Source organism: Trachemys scripta, chromosome 1 (assembly GCF_013100865.1).
Source record: "Trachemys scripta elegans isolate TJP31775 chromosome 1, CAS_Tse_1.0, whole genome shotgun sequence".
Classification (NCBI taxonomy): domain Eukaryota; kingdom Metazoa; phylum Chordata; order Testudines; family Emydidae; genus Trachemys; species Trachemys scripta.
The window spans coordinates 111,803,715-111,827,359 of NC_048298.1; the positions used below are offsets into that span (position 1 = coordinate 111,803,715).

At 38.9% G+C, this 23,645-nt stretch overlaps 1 protein-coding gene across 7 annotated transcripts in view; it reads right to left on the bottom strand.

Moving 5' to 3' along the window:
- The window catches only part of LMO3 (LIM domain only 3), a 76,808-nt gene that overhangs the window by 40,804 nt on the left and 12,359 nt on the right, over nt 1-23,645 (bottom strand). The window lies entirely within an intron of this gene.

The window sequence follows — 23,645 nt, forward strand, 5'->3', positions numbered from 1 at the left end:
AATTATAGCTCAATGATATCTTATTGTGGAATAAGGATTATAAATTCTAATTCTATAGTGTGAGACAATATATTCATGTAATGTTTAAGAAAAGTTTTGTAAATGAGTTCCAATAGTTCATGGATTAGGGACCCAATTTTATGGGGTTCCAGGGGATTCTGTATAGATTATTTAGGTTAATCTTTCTATTACCTAATGGGACTCCGTGCTCAGTCTAAAAGATACCATCAGAGATGCTTAGTTTTGCAGTTCTCAAACTGTGGATTTGTGTCTCCAGAGATAACATGCTTGTTAATAACAAAACTCTTTTTAAATAAATAAGTAAATAATATAGAGAGGTGAGAAATAACAAACCTCAATCCTATTGTCCCTCTGCAAATTTATACAGAATCAATCACTTAGCTCTCTCTAAAACTGCAAAGTTTCAAAAAGTTCAATGAATAGAAGATTGTTGGTGGCGGAATAGATCTGGACAAGGAGAAGTCGGCTGGAGATAAATGTGAGATGGGAGGGACCGGCAGTAGAAACAAAAGTGAAACTGTTTGAGCAGCATATTCCAGAAGTCTTGAGGTCTTTCTGAGTGTAGCCTTTATTGATTTGAGATCTACTATACCATTCTCTCACTAGAAGGGAAAACCTATAATGGCAGCAGGCCGTAAAAGAGACCCAGTTTGGGAATATTTTAATGAAGTTCCTCTACCTGTGGGTAAGACACGCATGCGTGCAAAATGCAAAGAGTGCAACAAAGAAATGCAAGGCCTGGTTGCCGGAATGAAACATCAGTGGAAGTGTTCCTTCTCAGGAGGAAGCTGCATTGAAGATGATGAAAGGAACTCGTCTGAACATGCAGAATCTTCAGGTTGGTAAATATCTGAAATAGGCAGATCTTCCTTTTACAATTTCACCGTCAAAGTAGTACTGAGTGTCAGTGAATGCAATGAGTAATACTAAATGAGCAGTATAGTAATAATAAATAGCTACATTGACCTATTTTGTTTAGGAGAATCCATCCTCAACATACAGGATTCTGAAGACTATCCACCTTCAAGATCACCATCATTTTCTACAGTTTCAGTGTTATCTGCCAATAATAGTGTTTCAGTCACATCATGTATGTCACATAGCCACAGTATATCACCTGTAGCAAAAAGAAAAAAAAATCTCCATCATCCAGAAACAGCCATAGATAAGTTTGTGATAAGAACTAGCAAATTACAAAAAAATGGTATGAAAAAATGGCCTGGTTTGTTTATGCAACAAACTCTCCTTTCCATACGATTAAGAACCACACTTCATTAACATGGTTCAGTCATTAAGACCAGGATACAGTCCACCAGATGTCGCAGGCAAATTGCTGGATAAAGGGTATGAAAGAGAAATTGAGCAGTGTGCAAAAGGTCTAGAGGGTGAAATTATTAACCTGAGTCCTAATGGGTGGAGCAATGTCCACAATGATCCTGTTGTATGTGCTTGTGTGACAACAGAAGAAGGGAATGTCTTCCTTACAGAAACAAATGATACATAAGGAAATTTTTTTTAAAATATTTCATTTAACTATTTTAGTTAAAAACAATTTTAACAAAAACAAACCTGATTTTACAAAACTTGAATGTTTAATCAAATTCAAAAATTCATATGCTTCCTTTGTTAAAATATTATCTGTTTGTTGTTGAAGAAAAAAAATCCAGAATACATAACATTGTTGTTTTAGTTAAATAAAACAATTTAAATGTCTGTCTGGTGATGTTCACCTCCTAATACAGCATGGCAGGAAAATCCTCCAAATATTAATGATTAACCTGTTGAATTGGAGATAGTTCACCTCCCAACCACTTCATAAATATCTGCTTCAATTACCTTTGGTAAATGAAACAACCAAACAATCATTCATTTTCTGATATAGCTGTAAAACTAATCTGAAAAGTTTTCAAAATAAAATACTTTAAAAATGTATAGTGTGTACTTTCTAAAAATGAAACCTACATCTATCTCTGAGTTGTGAAGAATATGTATTAAGGTTATAACAGCCAACAAGAATGCACTTTTATGTAGAAATCCATGATTAACATAGAGTCTTCCTGACTATTATGATTTAAATCTATTTAAATCTATTTGATTTAAATCAAATCCACTCTGCTAGATTTTTAGTTATTCCACTTTTAATAAATTTAGTCTAGTGCAAGCATCACAAACAAATTCCTTTACAACATGGAGTATGATTTAATTTGGAAGCGCCTCTACAAGATAACATCTCTGATCATTTCAGTGTGTAACTTTAAATTTTAATTTGTTAAGAACTACTTGTTAAATCCTTAGGTCCTGATTCTGCACACACCTGTGCAAATGAATAATTTACATGAGCAGTTCCATTGCAGTCAATGGGACTACTCACATGATTAAACTTACGGTGCACATCAGCCCTGAAGACTGAAAGCTCTTCAAAGCAGGGCCTGTTTCTTCTGTATGTTCTGTATAGGGCATAGAACACTTTCAGGGAGGATTAAATAAATTCATACCAGAAAGGTATGTTTTTGTTGTAGTGCAATCCCCAGGAATATGCACAGCTTATTGGATAACAAGTATTCTGCTTATATTGCTAAGGTAGGGGCCAAAGGGAGGAACCCCATCATGACTATTAGCAGGTGAAATTGTATGCAATTACGTTGGTACCTCATATTAAAGGAAGAGGTTTATAAAGAAAAATAATGTTATGCCAAAGACAAAAAAGATCCCTCTCCAGCACTCAAATCTAGATTGACTCCCACTTTTTTTAACCAATTAATGAGAATTAAATACCACATATTAAGTCTTGTTTAGTGACTTTCCTTTTTTTTTTTTTTTAAACTGTTGTGTGTATCTGGTTTTTGTATTGCTATAAAAAACAGTGAATATAGTTTAAAAAAAAAAAGTGGTGTTTGCCAAAAGGTACTGTGAGAATCCATGGCATTTTTTTTCTACTGAAATTTAGAAATAACTAGAGTAACTGTTGACTTGTTAATAGCACAGTGTACCTACTCAACGGCAGACACTTCTCTCAAATCCTTGGACTTCCTCTTTCACTGGAAATACTTCCGTTTGGTTTTCATACAGAATAGGATGTTAAAGTCCATAGCAAAGTCAGAGCCCCTGCTTAAGAGAAGTAAGGAGTAGTTCTGAAGAAAGCTCATCTCCCATTTTAGGTACCAAAATGAATGGCCAGATTTTCAGAAGAGCTCTTATAGAAAATCTTGCCATACAAGAGTCCCAATGGGAGCTGCTGGGTGCTGACCACTTTTTCAAATCTGGTCCTTATTTCAGTGTTTAACTGGCAAGCTCTACTGATAGTCTTGCCCCCATATTATAATATAAACACACACACACACACTTTGTAATTTTTAACGTAAACAGGAAGCGCTAGCTGCACTAAGTCTTCTAGCATTTCTTGCTTAATTTGAAACTCATATGTTTATAAAGGCACTTAAACACAGCAGAATCAAAACACCTAATCTAGTTCCTATTTGGCCAGTTTGTCTCACTACTGAGGTAATAAAAAAAACCTGAAAACAAAACCAGTATTTGTCAACATTCATTCAACGTCCAAACAGCTGCTCAATTTGACCACATTCATATCCCTTGCCAGTTATGAATGTCTGCAGTATCAGTGCACATATACAAATAAATATTTGTGCATGAACAGGCATATTCCTGATTCATTCATTTCCTATATAAAAAAGCTTCACTCCTCTCAGCACAGAGAAGAAACACATGTGAATTAGGTGACCAATCATGCAACACAAATACCCAAAGCAAACATGAACACCCCATAGACTGACACAGGTTTGTATGAAGTATTTGGCAAATACACTCAACTAAAATCAGGATCAATTTGCAATTGGGGGATGGGGGCAAGGGAGGACTAAATTTGTTCAATAATTTATTTTCAACTAACAATCTGACCAGCTCTACCCTAGACCAAACATCTGAATTCTCAATGTGATTTTAAGTGGTAGCCAATCAAATACTGTACATTGTGTGTGCATGTAGTTAATCTCAATAGGTTTCTAAACCAAATAAAAAATATGGAGGAATGCATAAACTGATTCAAATAAACTAGGTCTGACTACACATTTTAAGAAAAGCACTGGGTGTGCCTTGCATCCAATAGCAACAATTTGATATGCACTGTAGGGTTACAGCACTCTAAATGGTAAGTAACTGTTTAAAAATTCCGAAGCATTCCTAAAATGTTTCACTTAAACATTTCTGCAATAAAATCTTATTGAACTGTTGCTTTCATTAATTTTCTTCACACTAGAGACCAAGGAATGTGCAAGTTCGATTTTCTCTTTTCTTCTTTTTTTTTTTTTTTTTTAAACTTTGCCTACTACTAGCAAATAAACTATCTCTCTTTTTTAATAAAACCCTGGCCTTGAGTTTTGGCCCCTTAATAGTAGCCTACATGGTCGACTACCCTTGGTGTTAAATTTTCTTAAATTGTATTTCTGTCAGTATATCATTTTTTTAAGCAATGGACCCTATAATAGCAAGCACTATTCTGTCAGGAGTACATTTGAACAGCATGACACAAGTATTTTTCACTACAGGAGACAAACAATGATATGTATTACATGCAGTAAACATTGCCTTTGGTACATAGGGTTCTCTTAGCATTCATCTGTCTAAAATCTCATTGTGTCCTGAACGGGGAAAAAACCATGCCTTCTCATTAACAATTGCCAAGGGCTGTAGGTTTGTAAAGTGCCAACAATGCACTGTCACATTTCTCATGAAACAAGAGCTTGATTGAATATTACACGAGATGGTGGAAACCCAGCCAGGTGGATTAGGATGTATTTTAAATAGTAAAAACATAATAAGCACCTATTTCACTATGTCGCTTACCTAATAAACATGTACCGAATAATTTTTTTATACAAATTTTGTTTTATAAAGATTTCTCCTGAGAATACTAAGTTAGCGGCAAAGGGAACATGGTCTCATTTTGGGTGAAATGCCCCCCACTCCAAGTGAACAGCACAAGGTATTCTATTCTATTTCAGCTGCATGTATGGCCTCCTGTGAGCCATCTGCAGTGGTCTCCCTTGGTGAGTCTGTATGTTAGGGGATAGATTTTTTTAAATGGCTCAGTGTTTGCCTGACTCTGCTCTGATTTAAAGTCAGTGGCAGCAAATTTAGGCCAACACTGACCCCTTTTAAAAATCTTATCCTGATTTATTAAACTTTAACCAAGCTTAACTTGGCTTTCTATCCTGCAAACGTTCTATCCTATAAGCAAGTAACTACACTCCCATGAGTAATTCCATTCAAGTCAATGGGACTACTCCACTTGCATAAGTGATGCAGGATCTAGCTCTTAATCTGTTAATTACATTCTGACTGTGAGAGAATTCTTAAAACAAAAAAAACAAAAAAAAAAAAGAGAGAGAGAATACTGATTCCTAATCATTCAACAGCACTTGGACTCTCCTGGTCAGAGGTTGAGATCAGTAGGGGAACAATGGTCCAACAGTTAGGGTGCTAGCCTGGAATTTGAAAGACCCACATTCAATTTCCTGCTCTGCAAGAGACTGACTTTAAATTACTTGTTTTTTTCTGGTCCAGATCCTCAAAGGGAGGCTCCTAACTTCCATACATTTGAGGATCTGTACCTCATTTCTCCATCTATAAAATGGGGCTAATAGCTCTTCCCCACCTGACAGGGGTATCATGAGAACAAATACATTCAAGATTGTGAGGTGCTCAGATACTACAGTAATGGGGGCCTTAGATGTTTAGAATAGATAATGCCAAGAACAGATACTATTCAGAACTCCTGGGTTGCATTCTAGGCTTTCCCAGGACCTCAATTTACCCATCTGTAAAGTGAAATGTCTACTGCTCCCTTAGGACAACTGTGAGGGCTAGTGAACATTGATAAGATAGAGATTCTCAGATCACCGGTGCTATGTAATTAATCCAAAACAAAATTATTTATAGGTACAGGGCCATATTCTGACTTGATCAGTAAAAACTCCTGCTCTGGACTAATAAGAGATGGTAATTGAGTAAGGACTTAATTATTTAGCCCCACATGCAAACATGACTGGAGGCAGATTGTCAGTGGGGAACTTAAACACTGACTTAAAAAGAAAGTGGAAAGATCTTGGTGAAGAAGCTTAAATACCAAGTATAACAACCTTCCATAGCCCCAGGAAGGGAAAAGTGAGTGAAAAGAATGATTGAAGGTGCGGAGAGTGGGCATTTTTAAAAGTGATAAGAAAAGACGTATTTCTTAAAATTCTGCTATGAATATTCTAATGGATTCCCCCCTCCCAGGCCACCCTGGTACGCAGCATGTTCTGCAGAGGCAACTACACAGCTATTTATACCAGGCCCATAGTTCATTTCGCATCTCATAACTGTTTTGGGGTTGTGGGTTTGTTTGTTATTTTTAGTGGGTAGGGTTGTTGGAAGAAAAGAAATTTACAGTCATTTCACAGAGGGAGAGAAGTGATCATTGGAACTATATAGCCTTCAAAAATAAACAGAGAGAGAGTAGCTGGCATTGGTAAATGCTGAGACTATTTGGCAGAATCTGTAGCCTTCCTAGATCCTCTACGAATTCTCCCAACAGAGCAGGAGATGGTCTGGGCTGGAATTAAAATTGTTTGTCTTGTTTAGAATACTGTGCGCTTCATGCGATAACATCTGCTGCAAGGTCTGGGGCTCTCATAAGAGATCGCGCGGTGAGATTCACACCCCTTTATGCCAGATAAAGGCACTGGAGCACCATAAAAGGGTGCTAAAAGCCCTAAAAGACCCAGCAGGGAGAGAATTCCCCCAGTGCAGGAACTGAGGAAGACAGCCTCGGGGTCCCGTCCAAGGGCCCTCATGCAAAACCCCAGGCCTAGGCGTGAAAGGGAGCATCAGGGACAGAGCTATAGCATGTAACACAGCAAAGATTCTGGGCTGTGATGCTGCTCATAGGTAGCTGGAGTCAGACAGGCTGCTGCTCTGGTGCAGTTAACTGTCCATGGCTGTCTAACTATACTAGGTCTGCTTTTGCCCCTGCAGCAGCCCAGAACTGGGAGGGTACAACAGTGGCTTAAAGACTGGGAGTTTGGCACAGCACTGACTCTCACCCTGGGCCTTTTGATTGTTCCCACAGCCGTTTCTTTGACATCTGGGATGAGGGGTTGGCACCCCTCTTGGGGCCTTTCCCACATGGACAGCAGTAACCTCTCTATCAGGAGAAGGAAGGGGGCACACAGCCTTGCTAAATAGAGGGGATAAGTGCTAAAGGGCAGGGATGAAAATGCCATCAGAGCAAAAGCAGACCACCAGAGAACCCTGGACAAGGCGTACCCCTCTGAGAAGGTAGCGAGGGAGTCAGTGGATGCTGCGCTCCCAGCAGGGAGATCACCCTTGCTAATGATAAATAATATTGAATTCTTATATAGCACTTTTCATAGGTAAATCTCAAGTGGTGTGCAAAGGACATTAGTATCATTATCCCCTTTGACAGATGGAGAAACTGAGGTATAGGGAGGTGAAGTGGCTGGCCCAAGTCACACAGCAGGCTCGTGACAGAGCCAGGAATAGAGCTCAGGGCTCCTGAATCCCAGTCCAGTGCTCTAGCCACTTCCTCCTCTTTCTTGTGGTTGGAACTTGTAAGTGTATTCTAGGGTGGGAGGTTAAGTACCAGTGCAATGCGTCACTCAGGGAGAGTTCCTTTGCTAGAGATAGGCACACAAGATACTCTAAGCACCAACATGTTCCTCTGTCAGACCTCGGGATGATGATCTAAAATCTGCAGCACTTTGAAAGCTGGTTCCAGGCCGGTAGTTAGGGCCAGCCCATTACCCTTCTTCTTTGTAATTTAACCTCTCTCAGCAATTTACAAGGGAACGAGAGGAGTCTTAGCAGATCTTTACTCCAGCCCAGAAATCTTTGGCAAAGGAGCAGGGATCTGATGCGAAGGTTATCTTACAGTATAGAGAAAGCCTTTGTATTTTAAAAAAAAAATGCAGTGACAAAATGGCATTAAGAGCTACATGACTTTCCCACCCAAAATACACAGAACCTAGAATCTGCTGGTTACAGTAGTTAGGCTGCCAGCCTCTCAAGCCATGAGAGAAAGATTCAGACAGAAAGCCCACTATGACGTTGGTCTGTGGTACATCATCATATAGGGCGCCGCTGCTATGAAACACTTTCAAAAAGAACAGGAGTACTTGTGGCACCTTAGAGACTAACAAATTTGTTAGTCTCTAAGGTGCCACAAGTACTCCTGTTCTTTTTGCGGATACAGACTAACACGGCTGCTACTCTGAAACTTTTAAACAGGAGACCTGTGCAGCCTATACAAGATCCTGAAAATATACCCAAATTAGTCCTACTGAGGGACCACTGGGATTGAAAGCCACTCTAGCTGCAGTTTCCACAGGTGACACTGATGGTAAAGGCCTATAGAAATTATTTTCAAAGCCCACAGAATGTACTATAGATTTGTGGCACTGCTACACAACTCTATACACTGTTTAAAAAAAAAAAAATCTACGAGGACTTTCCCAAAAGACTAGGATCACCCCAATGTCCCAGCCACTTTAGCTAATCCCAGATAGGGACATATGGGAGTAAAAGGCAGAGGCCAGCCACAAATGCCAGTCACTGTTCTGCCTGAGTGCAAAAGTTGCGAAAGTCAAGTGCAATCGCTAGACATCCTTCATGGGTAGAACGGAGATAAGGACCTGCTCACCATCCTTCAGAAATGAGATAACTGGAGGGACAGAAGAGAGCATGCTGCACCCAGCCACGGTCACTGCTGTGCACTCTCCTCCAGCATCCCCGGAGGCAATGTCCCTGCCTCAGGCACAATGCCTTTGGGCTCTGGCTCCAGGACAATGTGCCTCTATAGTACATCCACTATAGGCTTTGGCGTAAGCCATAACAGAGCCAAGACAGCCTTCTTAAAATTAAGTAAACAAAAGCACACACTGAAAATTCTATGCTTTGGTGTTAGCATAAGAGCAGCTTATGTGACTTTTTGGAATCACTGTGGCAAGTTGTGAAATATGTAGGAAACAAAAAATCCCTGCTCAATGCACACAGTTCAAATAATATAATTCCTCTGGGTGATCTTAAAAAAAAAAAAAAAAAAAAAAAGTTGTGTGCATTTTACTTTTTGTCCTGTGCCCAGAAGAGTCTAGTGTCTCCTTTACTGGGTGCTGGTACCTCAGCTATCAATGAAGAAAGGGGTGGGGGAGAACCTCTCAAAATTGGTGGTGGAGAAGAGCAGTTCAATCCACAGAAAGTACATCATCTTCTAGCACAAGGTATAGGAACCTTCAAGTAGGCCAGGTAGTTCTGAACCTGTAGCCAGAAAAAGGCCTTAAGCATCATTCTTTCTGGAAACACTACAATCAGCATTTCAGGACATCAATAAATGAGAACCAGGATCTAATCTGATCAGTCTGATTTTTTAACTGGATCAACCTTTAGAAATTGTACTACAGAGGTAACAAACACCACATTCAACATGTTCAGACTCATCAGGAAAAGCATTTGTAAGGCCTATAAACAGCTAGGTAGCAAAACTACCATGGCTATGATCCAATAGTGGAGAGATATACCACTGAAATACTTGCTGCCTCAGAATCCTTATTTTAGTCATTTCCTGCTCTTTATTAATTCATTGAAGAGCAAAGTTGTGCCTTTATTGGATTTTTTTCTCCCAGCATGCCTGCTGAAGCGTGCCCTTTAAATTTCGCAGAGCCAACCAGCTGCAACCCTAAAGTAGCCATTTTGTAACTAGCTGTTACCTGCTGCAAGCCTGCATGGGGCTCTCTCGTCTAACCAGTGAGTACCTGTTATGTTTTTCATATTTTTACTACTGAAAAGATAGTCCTGTGACAATGTGCTTTCTGGCAACAGAGACTGCAGGGCAGGTAAAGAGAGGAGGTGTGTTACTACAGGATTTGTTCCATAACCAAAACTTTTTTATCTCAAGGTCTCAAGTGTGTGAGCCAAGACTTCACATCACCCCACATGTACCCTCTAAGTGCAGCTCCACTGTGAATATTATACTATGGTTACCTGCTGAGCTTGGAGTTTTTTGGCTTATTTGTGGAATCATTTCAGTACAAGAAGGGGGGACAACTGATAGCAAGTGGTCAGATGCATTTGGCACTTGTCTGCTAAAGTCCAGCTATCTGTTTGACAACATTTTGTTTGAGTTTGGGAGGAGGAAGGGTGGTTTAAATAAAAATTAAACTACTAGTACTGTAATTATATGTGAGATTTTCATAAACTTCTGCATCACTCTCAGTCCATAACAAAGATATTACTGGTCAAAGATAAGTGTTAATAAGAGGTGGTTCAAAACGTGAGCCATTTCTCCCTCTTTTTTGACACACCCAAGTTTTAGAAGAGTTGGATAAGTGGAATGCAACTCTTAACCTGTTTGGGTCCGGTTTTTGTATAACCGGAACCGCACCTACTTTTGCCCACCTGTCCATAAGCTATGCTACAAAGAGGGCCAAGGAAATGGAAACTCCACCCAAAGGTGGGCTATAGTACCAAGGTGGAATGATTACCCTGACTCATGCCCTTCACCCACCCAAGCCAGCCCCTCTGACTGGGCATGGCGTGAATAGGGAACCGGATACTGAATACGTAGCAGCTGCTCTGTATGGCGGCCCCGTATAGCAATCCAAGAAGCATGCAGAGGAGAAGCTAGCTGAACCAGCTTCCCACTCTTACTCTATGCCTTCTATCACAAATGTGCTCCTTTGAGGCCACCATATTGTAATCTAAAGCAGAGGGTCTCAAATTGTGGTCCATGGATCACCAGTGGTCCATGAGCTCCATTGAGGTGGTCCGCGGATAATTCCCTCTAAGGTGCATGCCAGGGCAGCCACACAGAAGAAAAATGAAGGGCCAGACACCTAATGAATAGAGCCGTGCAGGCATGGGTCCACTAATTAGGTGCCTGGACCCTGGAGAAGACCAGGGCCAGCTCCAGGCACCAGCACAGCAAGCAGGTGCCTGGGGCGGTCAATGAAGAAGGGGGTGGCACGTCCAGCCGTTCGGCGGCAGGGTCGTCATTCCCTCTTGGAGCGAAGGACCTGCCACCGATTGCGGCTTTTTTGAGGGAGGGGGCGGGGGAGAGAGTGCTTGGGGCAGCAAAAATGCTAGAGCCGGCCCTGGAGAAGACGCACATATAAGGTGAGGTGGTGGCTTTAGGGGGAACAGAGGGTAGGTGGGAGGGGGCAATGGATTGAGAAGAGGGAGTGGGAGGGAATTTGGGATGTGTAGGGCTGCGGCAGCCAGAGAAAGAGGCAACTTTCCCCACCTCCAGGGCTGCGGCTGCCAAGGAGAGATGGCCTTCCCAGCCTCAGCTCTGTGGCGGGGAGAGACCTCCCCCCCCTTTCCCAGCACTAGCTCAGATGCTGCCGTGATAGAGGAGAGAGGGAACACCCATTGAATTTGAAAGGTAAAACTACTGCTATGAAAATATGAGTTGTGTGCTTTTATTTGTAGAAAAAATGTTAATTTTTTTTATATAGCGCTTTTATCCAAAGAGCTTTACAATAGCTAGCTAATTGTACAAACAACATTTGGAAAGATCATTAAGTGGGACACAGAGACCTTCAGCAGTTTTCAAGTGGTCTGCAGAAAAAAAAAAAAAAAAAAGTTTGAGAACCACTGAGCACAGCATTGCCGGCAGTCAGGTTAGTGCAGGGGCTGTTAAAAGTGCAGCGCCGACCACTAGAGCTCTGCTGAGAGAAGAGCATTAAGCCTGTACCAGTGGGTGCCCCTAGACTTGTTTCCATGTGCGGTTACACTACTGGTGTAGTTGCAACAATGAAAGTTTAATGGAGCAGCACTGGAAAGGTTGTATGACAGTCCTTTGAGGGCTGGTAGTCTATAGGGGTGGATGCCGAATTCTTTGCAGATATGGGGTTTCTAGGCCTGCATCCAGACTCACAGCTGTGATTTTCTTGGAAATGAAACATGTCTGCTACCTCTCTTTCATTCCCCCACCCTGCCCAATTTTCCTTTTAGTGGAAAGGGAACACTTATTCTTGTATCAATAGACCTGTTGGATACTCCAGTAAAAGGAACTGCACTTGCTTCCTATGTAATTCTGACAGTGTGCTGCATTAATAATCCAAGCACTACCAAGTAAAGATTTGGTGGCAAGAACTTACTTTTCAGAAATACGATCCTGCAGGATCATACTTACTGTGGAGGGGAAAGTAGACTTTAGAACAAAAAAAACGGAGGCAGTTAAAATGAAGAATCTGCCAAGGAATTTTTTAAAAAGCAAAGTGCGTGTCTGATAAAATAACCTTAGAGGCTTAAAAGCTGCTTTTTAAAAAAAAAAACCACAGGAAAAATGGTTTTCATCTACACTAGGTGTTTTATCTGCTAAGATCGCAAGTCCACCTGTGTTAAAAAAAAAATAAAAATACACAGCATATTTAGTTCAAGTTATTTTGCCAGACGCAGTAGGTTCCTATGATTGAATGACTGGTAACCTGCCAAACTACAGTAGATTTTACAAATAAACCAGCTCCTGTAGAGTTTAAAAAAAAAAAAAAAAAAAAAACCACACACACACACACCCCACACCACACACCCCTATCTTAAATACAGAAGGTATATTTGGTTGGGTGGGGAGGGAGGGAAAAGTGGCAGATCAGGGAAAATATTCCTTTGGTAGAATAAAAAAAGGAATCATGAGCACTTTAAAGACATCTGAATTCTTTACTCCTTTAAAGCAATATAATTTTGTTCCTAGAGAGGAGAGAACTAGCCTAACACCACACAGGAGGTAAGAAAACAGGGGGCCAGGTACTGTGCTAGACATGGCAGGAAAGAGATCAGACAAGGTCATGCCTAGAGATGGAAGGTAACTGGGAGTCTCACATACGCACATCGATGCTCATATAAAAGGGTCGCAAAAGCATGAGACACACCCATAGTTAAACATGTACTCGATTTTTTTTATTCACTGGGTGATTTTTTAATAGCAGTTCATTAAGAATTAGGCTTAATTAGGTGAGGAGGAGCTAGAGGAAATGCTTATGGCAAATTTGGGACTATTGTCATTGACATTAAAACAGCACATTTGTTGGGGGTGTTCATAGCATTTCCTGGTTTAGATTTCATGATTAAAAAAAATTCCTGTCTCTTGGGAATTAATTTAAAATTACTTTGTGTTACCTACTATAAATATCTAATACCATATTGACGATTCTTTTTCGAATGACTGCCTCTGTAGAACACAGTGAAGCATTTGTATCTTCTTATGCTTTAACAAAAATCCCCAAAACGAAAACACTTATGGGAGTCTTCGGCTGCTCGTCCAGTATCCTGGTATTTGACCATAATGAGGAAACAGGCACAGAAATTAAAGATGAGTGAGTATCAAAAGTGGAGCCCAAAGTTTCTGCCCTAGCTACTAGATCACAGTGCTTCTTGTTTTTAATTATTATTTTAAAATTCACCATGTAGCAGGCCTAAATTGCACAGAATTCATTTATTCTCAATACAGAATTTAATAGACAAGTCATTGGGGCATGATTTAAAAAAAAAGGGGGGGGGGGGCGGGGAGGTCTAAAGGTAGGCACTCTAGCCCATCTTCAATCAGCTGAAGAAGGTGCCTGATTTCAGAAAGACTGAGCACCGGCAGCCACAGTTGAAGTCAGTGAGGACTGCTGGGTGCTCTGATTTTTTTTGCTTCCCAAAAATGCTGAACAGCTATTTAAAATCAGGACTTCTGAGCCTAACTTTAATCACCCATTTTTAAAACCTCTTGCCTTAGTTCTGAATCACTAGATGGATTCTGTTGATCAAACTATTTTTTTTAAAGTGCCATACACATGGTGTGATCCTTTCCCCATACCCCCTGAAAATGGGGGAAGGAGAAAGAAGGAATCTGAGTATAGAAGTCAGAAGTTTGAGTGACCTACAAGAGCCAAACAGCGTGAGGCTTGTGCTATTTCACCAGACAGCTCTGGCAGCAAGTTTGCAAATAGCCAGTAGCAGCCTTGTGGTCTTGAGCCTTTCATGAGCAAAATATCCTTACCACCCTGTGGCTTGGGATGGTGGTTCTGCAATATATATTATGGTGAAATTAGAAGTAATAAAGTCAAGCATATGGTGTGTGTTTTCAGGACTGAGGCTGAAGGTTAGAGAAAAGCATTTTACTATAAGGGTGTCTTGCAATAACTTTCACCCTTGTGTGTGTGTGTGTGTGTGTGTGTGTGTGTGTAACAATTCACATTTAGAAAAGTGCTCTTTGCAGAAACTAGGGCTAAACATTTACCAATTAACCCCTCCCCCAACTCTGTAGAAAAATATACTTCCTCCACAAATTTGCAGTCAGGAAAGTTTTCACTAGGTGTTGTTTTTGTAGTTTGTTTTTTAGCCCTCTGGGTCAAAGGATCCAAGGTTATCATATATGGATATTAACAAGTGGTATATATAGGACTTCTTTCTATACTAAGAATAGAGGTATAACGGTTCTGACTGTAACAGCCTGGGACATAAAGGGAGATGTATGGATAAGGAACAATCCTACACTGCAAGAGGGATAGAGGAAACCCAACAGTAGACCTGAGTCAACAGTTAATTATTGCAATAGTGACTAGAAGTCGCCAACTGAGATCTATGCCTCACTGTACTACATACTAGACAGACATACCCTTCTAGAAGAGCTCAGAATTTACATTCAGTTAATATAATCCAATGAATATAATCTTTTCTCAAGAAAGATCTGCATTAGCAATAGTGATTTCCTCAATTACAGGTGTTATTCAAGAGTATTCAACAAGGCTGTGTTACTATTTTTAACTGCAGATTGATGCAAACATTTCTCTGCAAGTATTTGATACTTGCTATTTAAGCACTGCTATTTAGTAATCCTGTAATCTTGCAGGTAAGTTACAGGGTATGACTTTTGGATAAACACACAAGTACTTCTGATGCAAGTATTAGTGAGCCTGAATTGTGGATTCATACACATCTATACTCACCTCTGTGACTGAAATTTACTTTGAGTAAATATTAAAACTGGGCTGTATATATGCAAATGTTTACTTTCTATAAAGACAAAAGGGACACACACACGTAATAACAGTTCATTTAGGAGTTGGGGAAAAAAATCTGACAAAACTCTCGCTTAGTGTTTGCCTAGTTCAACCCAAATATCTTTTTCCTGTCTGACGTCTATGATTCATCTATTTCTGTTGCAATGTGTGGACCATTTGGGAGGGAGGAACAAAAACTACATGTTCTCCATGGCTTAATATAATTGATTAACCAGCAGCTGTTAGCAGATATCTAGGGTGAGAAATCTTATCTCCCATAATATCTCTCACACAAAGTCTAGTTTCAAAGGCTTGACCACAAAAACGTAATGCAAAAGTAATGGAGGTAAATTCAAAGTGACATTTGCAGTTTGGTTTTGTGTAGTTCGCCTCTAAATAGTACAACATACATCCTGTTACAGTATGTTTGGATACAAGACTTGACATCCCTTATTTCTCACCTCTTCAAAATGTAAAAAGGAAGCTGCAATAAAATCCCTGATTTCTCTCCCCACAAGCAATTTTATCTTTAGATGTTGTGCAATTCTCACTTTCATCCAGTATGTGCTAACACAAGACATTATCATTTTTGCAAAAGAAAAGATGAAAAGCTTAAATTACAGTACTGCAGAATGCCACTTAACACAGAAACTGCAGGAGAATATCCTGCAGAATACCAATACAGGTCTGAACAGACTTCATTTTATGGGAGGTGATTTTCCCTAGTTAAGGCTTCTGTAACATGTTGTGTAGTTCGTTGCTAAACAGAAACACAAAGTCTAATTGTAACTCAAATAAAAAAACCTCCCTCAGTTGTTAATTTTGGCCACTTGTGCCTTCAGTCATGCAAGTGCAATTCTTATTCGAGCAAACGGTAGTTGCAGTTTTGATCTGAAGCTAGAGTTTGGTCTAAGGCCAGGGCTGCACTACAGACATCAGTATTACGCCGTTGCTCAGGGGTGTGAAAAAGCCACATCCCGTAACGAGAGAGTTATACCTACCTAATCCCGCGCTGTCGACAGCGCTGTCAATGGGAGAGCTTCTCCCATTAACTTAGCTATGCCTCTCCCAAAGGTGGATTAACTACGCTGACGGGAGAAGCTCTCCCCTCTTCACTAAAGCGCTACAGCAGCGCAGCTGTATTGCTGTATATGAAGACAAACCCTTATGTATACATTCTCCATAGAATACTCCACCAAAGCATTTCAGCACGTGCTTAACTTTAAGCCCTTGAGCAGTCCCCATTGATATCAAGGGGGCTACTCAAATATTTACACTTCAGTATATGTTTAAGTACTGTGGCGGATTGGTCCATATCTGAAACAGATTTTAAGACTTGAAAGGACAACCACCACCACCACCTCACCTGCATAATACAGGCCACAGAATTTCACCATGTAATTCCTGCATCCAGTCCAGAACACATTCTTGTATCATAACAGGTTTTTAAAAAAAGCATGAATGGCTTATGAGGTTTAAGTGGAAATCTTTTCATTTTGATAACAGAATGATCCATATTCTGTTGGATTTTGGTTGAAATATGGAGTTTACTTTTCAGTTACTTAAGTGAGTTTCGTTTGTGTCCTTGCTGTGGTGTGTGGTAAAGATGTGCCATTACTTTACTGCATTCCTAACCCTAAAGTATATTAAAGGATATATTTAACAACATTCTAAATATTCAAAAAAACTGCAGAATAAGCAGTGTAGGTAAATCCTAAATTTAGTTACTGCGGGCTGCATTTAATCCCATGTATGCCCCCCAGAACAGAACAAACATTTTTTCTGCCCAGTCAGGTATGTCTAACTACATTGTCCATCTTGTACACAAAAGATGACTTGGTGATGGAATCAATATCTATTCTTAAAGGAACAGTGTATTCCTAGGGAGAGCTTAAGCTCTAATGTTTTGAAATAAATAGATGCATCATTTCCATGGCCACCTAAAAACAAAGAAAAGAAGGGGCTCAAGAGACCAATGGCCCATGAATTTAGAATAATTTGGAGTCTCAGCCACAGAAGGATATAAGATAGCAGCAATACCAAAATGCCATGATTTATAACCGCTTAACTACAAGAAGATTTCTTGGCAATGGCTTCAGTCATTCAGTTCCTAACTGAACATTAGAATCAAAAATTCAATTCAAGTATTATGTTTGGGCCAGACAGACTAAGTTTGGGGATATCATTTAGATTTATTTAAAGGGCCTTACATGTCACCATAAAGTCTCCACTGGGGAAAATAAGCTTTCAAAACACAAGGCATCTGGTAACAATATATGCCCTCATATTTTAGCATACCCATGACTGCTAAATGAAAACTGATAGCCTTTATCATTGAAAATATGCATTGTACATACATTAGATATTTTGGTTTCAAATGTGTGTGTCAAGGAATATTTTATTTTCAATGGGAAAAATACATGGTGTTTTCCTTTTAAAAAAAAATCCCTTTCTCTTGGGCAAATTGAGGCAAGTATAAAGTTTTATTAAGCTTTTTGCTTTACTATCAAACAGCATTTATTTGATCTGCCATAAATTTTGCATAAAATGTATCTTGGATACCTTCGAAATTTACCTTGGAAATTCCTAGCTTGCTTATAACCTTTCTGGTGGCTTATATTTAATACTGAGAAACAAGCATATGTTAAAGTTGAAAAAAAAAGGAAAGTATTAGTACATCTAAGTCACATTTGAAAGCTAGAAATTAAGCCATCTGTCACTGGTAAAAGATTCAGGAATTTATCTTCCCAAAAACAAAATCATGCTGTAGAGTATTTATAAAAATAATAAGTAAAATAAAAAAAACCACACAAAAGTCAGGAAAATTGCAAACAAATAAGATGGCTGGAAATTTGAATCTGGCTTAAAAAACCACCAACCACAACAGATTCCACACTGCACTGGCAGAAAAATAGTATTAAAATTTGTTATATGCAGATACTTTATGCTCAGGTATACAATTATGCTCCTGTATTTATTTTTGTAGACTACTATATTGTAAACCAGCACTTAGGGGGCATTGAAAGAATATACTATAAATCTGATACCAAAACATTGCTAAACTTAAGAAACTTGTGTTCTATCTATTCTCATAAAACATATCAGTCAAAGTGCATTTAAGAGTAATTGCACCTACAGAAGCAACCTACTTAAATATAGCTAATACTTTATACATAGATGAAGATTACAGATATTGAAATTCACTTATGGAGGAGTCCTATAGAATTCAATAGGGAAAAAACAGAGGATGCTATAGATATTAAAATAGAAGGATACAGAATAAACTCTATTGAATTGTACAGGATTTTAGAGAACAAAATCCTTTCTGTACAATTTTTAAATTATCGTATAGAATTTGGTTTAGCGTTGTACAGGCTAGCTTAAAATTATATAAAACTTGTTAAAATGTTATCAATTGACAAAAATCTTTGTAGTGCAATTATTTGCCACTCAGATACCATCAAATAGTAGTATCACAAAATGCTGCAACAGTTTTCAAAATGCAGTGTACTTTTCACACGCAAGTTCTCCAGAAATGATAAGTCTGCTTTCAGCTCTCCTGAAATTCCTTGAGCACAGCCATAGGATTAATGAGATAGTTTAACAATGCACAAAATGGCTGGTTTTCAAGGAGCCTTATATGAGGGAGCATTTGTGCACTTGAAAATTAAACCCTGCATAAAACGTAGTGCTTTGAAATATGCCACTATTAAAAACTTTGCACATTTGAAGAAAAAAATTACTAGAGAAGAGTAGGAAACATGTAACCGCTGGATAGCGTCAAACTTCACCAGCAAACTTTGAGATTATGCTTTAGCGACTGTATTATAATATAGCATTTCCACATATGTGACTAAACACTAATTATTAGAGTAATTGAATGTGCCATATTAAAAGCTAAAATGGATAAAATTACATACAACATCCTGCCTAATTAGACCAATATATCAGAGAAGTATTACTAGTTATCAGTGTTTGATAGACAAACTATACAAGAGCAATGATAGACTGAAGTGTTCTGGAGATCTCACCACATGCTTTAGCAGTTAGTGGAAAAGTTGTTTCCTAGTGCAATTTTTATAGAATAACTTTTTCTTGAAAAAAGTTAACAGCACATATAATTAGTGTAGTTTTTATTAACACATGCATCTTACACACTAAAAATTCCTAACAAGCAGGAAGATGCAATGTCTGACAAATGTCTTAAGAAATCAGTATGTTGTTTTAGGGCACATTTCTGCAAATTTATTCATATGAATAGTCCTCTAGACTCCAGCAAGAACATTCAATTAAATAAAAAAAAAAAAACTTTCCAACATCAGGCCCTTAGTAAGGAAAAAAAAGTGAGCTCTTATGCTCCAATCCCGCAAACACACATCGATAGGTAAACTTGGAGTTCAGTGCGACTTAGTTCCTGCCCTGAATTAAGAAAGCTGATTAAGTATGGTACAGTTTAGAATACACTCCATACCCAACTACTCCTAGTGTTTTCCCTGGAAAAACTTTTTTTAAATGTATTTTTGGATGAGTTAATATCCTAGGTGTCTGCAGTTTTTTAAATGCAATTTGCACTATGCTAAGGGGGGGAAGGGGGAGAGAAACCACACACCACACAGGAGCTATTAATCAGCACCAGACCACGATACATTTTAAAAGTGACTTCTCTTGAATTTCAACCAAAGTATTCTGTTATTTTGTATTTTTAAATAATTACCACCTTTGGAGTAAGGGCAACTGTACAGGCAAGACAATCAAACTCAAACAATTCATATCTTTGCAGCCATTTTTCCACAATCTAAATATTTTACAGACGCAATATCTTTATGATGTTTATGCCTGAACGCTTTACTTTCTGTAGTGTGCTTTCATTCTTTACAAGATCTGTGCCAACTTTTTTTTTTTTTTTTTTTTTTTTTTTTAAACTTGGTTTGTCTCTGAAGTCTTTAGCCAAAAGCAAAGGAAATAAAATACAATTCACCATCTTCCCTAACAAAAAGTAATCTAGTCATCTTTATAGCTGTTCATGATACTTTTAAAGTCCGCAGTAAATTCACAAGCTAAAATATCATTAAGCCTATAGGAAAAAAGGAAGAAATTTTAATGTTTTGTATTTTACTCTCCCACAAATATCCTACATAAAAAAAGCCCACCCTAATATTTATTTTGTGAATCCTTCTCCTATGATCTGTTTGCTTGGCTAGAGAATTTTGCCTGGCAAAAGTAATAAACGTTCTAATTCAATTTCCATGTTGAGATGGATTTAAAAACAGAAACCATCTTCTTTGTGTTTACTAAGAGATATACACTCCAACATTTAGTGTCATGGAGCTGAGTTAAAACCAGAAACGGTGAAGATAATTTAGCTACGTGAATGCCTGCTCTTCAGTGAAATGCTGCCAAAATTAAATAGGAATGAAACAGCACTTTGTAGTCATTGGTCGCTCAGCAGGGTTTGCGTAGTTAAAAACCTAAGTGAAAAGGGTGATTGACCTACATTGCTACTAGCTTAGCACAGCTGTAGTTTCATATTTTCACTGCTTCGGAGGAAGCTCATTATTTAATGCAACTGAGTTACATTTAATTGTCAGCCTTTCATTTTACACTTTGGGCCAGATATTAGTCTCAGATGTGCGGCACACATTACCGTGCATCTAGAAATACCCACTGCGGCACATGTGGGCACAAGCAGAGTAGCAATCCTTAAGATAGGGCCACTCACGCTTTGCGTCTAAAATAAGGATGCTGCCCTGTGGTGCTAATGAACATGCAAAAAAGTCAAGTGAGCAGACAGAGTACGCAAAAACCTTGCCACCCGAGAAGGGTAACAATGAGCAGTTTTCCATTTTAAAAGTTCTTTTTGTAAAAGTTCCCTGTGAGACATAACTAAAGCATATTTCATACAACTCATACCTGTGGTTTAAGTAAGTAATAACCTTCCAGTTAACAACCAGTCTGATATGTTAACAGCCCAAGGGTTGTTAACATAACAACTGGTCATTAACTGCCATAATGACAGATTTCAAAGAGAATATCACTCTTGATTCACTCTGTAAATGGACATGCTGCCAGTCAGAATGGAGTACAGATTGGGATAGGTCGATACATTAAGATGTCATTTCACATTTCTGGAGAAAAACTGTTTGTATTAATAGTACGTTCCATTTACTATAATTGGACGCAAAATATGAGAGTGAACCTAAATTCCTTAAATTAAGTCTTCACTTCTTAACCTAAGAGTGTGTGAGCAGGAGACAGAAGCCTGCAGGGAAACTATACTCTGCATCTCATTTTCATGGAAAGTTATTTCTAATACTGAGACCTTTCTTGATACAAATGAATTTCCTTCCTAGTTAACAGAATAGGGCTCATTCCTGCAGCACCCACCCCAACTGCCCCTCTAATTGATGTGAATTGTCCCTCTGAAGTCACTGGGACAACTCACGTGTAAGGATGAGGCCACCAATGGATCCTCTGGGGCATAGCTTGTTACATCTTACTACAGAGACGTCCCCTGCTTAGAAAGCAGAAGTAAAATTAGTTTAACATCATTAACTAGGAGAGTTAGTTTGAATAGAGTTCAGGAGTTCCAGAAATCCAAGGAGGTTATATAGTGCTAATCATAAGGATACGAGGTGCTGATATTGAGAAACTACTACTTTTCAGAATGAATTTCTAAGTACACACACAAGATTTGAAGAAGGGTGAAAGACAGGAAGCCTCCCTGCAAACAACCTCCTTCCCCCAGTTTGATAATTGGACCATGTAAAGCAAACAGAGTGGCTCCATTATTGCTTATATAATTTCTGGAATGGCTGTCTTATTGAAAAACAATGAACAGAAAGAAATTGTTAAACTATTTTACTCTTTTAGTATCATTGAAGTCACATATCCTCTAGAGAGGAGCACATAAATTAATAGGAAACTACTACAATTTTATATGTGACTGACTAAAACTCAGTTTACAGTTAAAATAAAAAAATTGTAAGGATAGTTTGAAGCTGTAATCTAACCCTAATCTGTTCATTAGTACAAAGTAATTTATTCTTCATATTCATATCAAATAAGTTTTCATATTTTTGTAAACTATTTGCCTACAAAGCTAGAGAAGAACTAGCTTCTCCATTAGCATTATAATGAAGATTACTTGTACAGGTTCACTGAATAAGTAAGTAATAAGGCAATGAGGAATAGGACTATCTGCAATTACCTTAACTGCATCAGTTTGAAGTTTAGTGTAAATACAAAGTTTGAGTCTATGCACTTGCAAATATCACTACAGAATAAGCACCATGACTAGATTTTGATGACTCCACAGCCAGATGAGAAATATTTAAACCTGATTTATCTCCCGTTAGTTGTAGTTACACTAATCAGAAAAGCAAGTACTGTGTATGGATGATAAACTGACTTACACACAGGTTTCAAGTGTGGTTATATACAGACAAATGACTATGTAGAAACGGGGCCCCTTCCTACCGGCGTATTAGGTCAAACTGTCTTCAAGCTCAATCTACTGGAAAACCAAGTTTTCACTTGAGCTAACCGTGCAGAGCCCAAGCAGCCATAGAACAAGAAGCTGGGTTCTAGTCTGCACTACACAACAGATCGGTCTTGATCATTTTTTGCGGTTGATTTGAGAGGCACAGGGAACACATCTTTATTTCGAGATCCCAAATTTGCTTAACTCGCTGATAGCAAATACAAAGACACCAATATACCTGTAACTTCGTCATGGCTTTTTCCATGTGCCTTTTTTCACTACTGCATAATCATTTGAAATAGAGGTGGAGGGGTGGGGAAAGATCTAATTTTCAAACTAATTTTTAAGAAGAGAAGCTAGATTGTCGCCAGGAAAGAGGGTGTTTTTTTTCCTGCATTTTGAGACCACGGCCATGAACATATGACAGACAGTTGTACATTAATTCGTTTAGATATGGTTTCCAGCCGTTTCAAGCAACTGTACCAATTTGTCGGAAAAAAGAAGACCTCACTAGGTACGTCACTGGCACCCTCACCACAAGAATCTCAGGGTCCAAACTCTATGGTGAGCTCCGCCGCACCTGTACTACACTACCTTGCATTCAGTTCAGTGTTCTCGAACCTGTAATGATGGGCTTCACAAGGAAAACCACACCACATTACGCAAGATTGTGTTTGAAGTGCCTCAACTTGCATCACAGATCGGAGAGTACATAACTGAATAGGAGGTACCAAGCAGAAGAGCTCACACCTGTGTTCTCCTCCCACAATCTGATCATCATTAAGGCAGGGAGATGTAATGAGGCCAGCCAGTTGAGTACCAGTCATCACCATTACAGTATTTTACATTAAGTTGTGTTGCTACATTTTTCTGGGGTATGTGGCCATTTTAGACCTACCACCTAATCTATTTTAGGTCTTGTCTGCACAGTGGGGTAATGTGTTTTACCAGGGTGAGAGTTCTAACACACACTAACATATTGTACATTAATGGGTCCATGTAGACTTTGCTGGGGTGCAATTAAGGGTCCCTAGTGCATGTCAACGTAGCACTGTTTTAAACAGCACTACATTAAAACACACCAGCAC